Below are 1962 nucleotides of genomic sequence, written 5' to 3'. Positions count from 1 at the left end.
CACCGTCTGCTCCGCCGCCCTCCCCGCCTCTCCATCTCCGCCCGGGCGTCCTCGCCGCCCTCAACTCTCTCATTATTAGCGTCGCCACCGACATCACCGGTTTCGCCGCCTTCGCCGGCATTCCATCCCGCCGCCGCCGATCCTCCCTGCTGGCGGCTACTTCATCACCGGCCCGTGCTCGCTCACCGACGGCGGCTCGTGCGCCGCGTCGCCAAACTACCCGAACACCTACGGCAACAGCGAGACGTGCACCATCAGCGGCGTGCCGCCGGTCGGGCTGGAGGCGATCGCCTTTGATGTGGAGCAATGCGGCAGCTGCGGATGTGACTATCTCACCGTCAACGGCACAAAGTACTGCGGCACCTCGGGGCCGAGTGGCGCGGTGGCGGAGGACGGCGTCATCGAGTGGCGATCGGATGGCAGCGTAGTCGGGCCGGGCTGGAAGGCGCGCCCCTGGTCCCTCTCGCTCCCCTTCTTTCTCCTCTCTGATGCCTATATCCTCCCTCTGCCGTCAGATCTGCTGGGCGACCCGGCCACCTTCACCGCCTTCACCGCCTTCACCGCCATCACCGCCACCACCGCCGCCTTCCATCCCGCCGCCGCCGCTCCTCCCTGGCGGCTACTTCATCACCGGCCCGTGCTCGCTCACCGACGGCGGCTCGTGCGCCGCGTCGCCAAACTACCCGAACACCTACGGCAACAGCGAGACGTGCACCATCAGCGGCGTGCCGCCGGTCGGGCTGGAGGCGATCGCCTTTGATGTGGAGGCGGGCGACGGCTGCCCCTACGACTATCTCACCGTCAACGGCACAAAGTACTGCGGCACCTCGGGGCCGAGTGGCGCGGTGGCGGAGGACGGCGTCATCGAGTGGCGATCGGATTATTACTCGACAGGAAGCTCGGGCTGGAAGGCGCCGTCAAACCTCTTTCGCCCCTCTCCTAGCTTCTTTCTCCTCTCTGATGCCTATCCTCCCTCTGCCGTCAGATCTGCTGGGCGACCCGATCACCGCCACCTTCACCGCCTTCACCGCCTTCACCGCCATCACCGCCACCACCGCCGCCTTCCATCCCGCCGCCGCCGCTCCTCCCTGGCGGCTACTTCATCACCGGCCCGTGCTCGCTCACCGACGGCGGCTCGTGCGCCGCGTCGCCAAACTACCCGAACACCTACGGCAACAGCGAGACGTGCACCATCAGCGGCGTGCCGCCGGTCGGGCTGGAGGCGATCGCCTTTGATGTGGAGGCGGGCGACGGCTGCCCCTACGACTATCTCACCGTCAACGGCACAAAGTACTGCGGCACCTCGGGGCCGAGTGGCGCGGTGGCGGAGGACGGCGTCATCGAGTGGCGGTCGGATGGTGGCGTAGTCGAGTCGGGCTGGAAGGCGCGCCCCTGGTCCCTCTCGCTCCCCTTCCTTCTCCTCTCTGATGCCTATCCTCCCTCTGCCGTCAGATCTGCTGGGCGACCCGGCCGCCTTCACCGCCACCAGCGCCGCCTCCACCGCCTTCACCGCCTCCACCGCCAACACCGCCCCCGCTGCCGCCGCTGCCGCCGCTCTCCCCCGGCTTCGATGTCGCCGCGGAGAGCGAGGACCAGCTCCGCAACCTGATCGAGGAGGCTACTGCTACTGCTGCCAACGTCTCCATCTACCTACCGCCCAGTGCGCACTTCAAGCTGGGCAGCCAGATCAGCTGCACCTCCACCATCAAAGTGACCGTCGCGAGCAGCGGCGAGGGCGCGACGCTCGACGGCAAGCGAGAGACCAGGCTCTTTTACCTCGAGGGCGGCTGCAGCCTCACCCTGCGGGGGCTGACCCTCGTCAACGGGTGGGCGGGGGACAGCGGCGGCGTTGTGCAAGCTGACGGCGCAGGCGACGTCGAGATCATCGACTCGACTGTCAGGGACTGCTCTGCTGACTCTGTGCGCCGCGTAGAGCTAGCCGCCACCCCTGCAGCGCCGCAC

Source organism: Emiliania huxleyi (assembly GCF_000372725.1).
Source record: "Emiliania huxleyi CCMP1516 unplaced genomic scaffold EMIHUscaffold_50, whole genome shotgun sequence".
NCBI lineage: Eukaryota > Haptophyta > Isochrysidales > Noelaerhabdaceae > Emiliania > Emiliania huxleyi.
Note: the sequence above shows the minus strand (reverse complement) of the source record.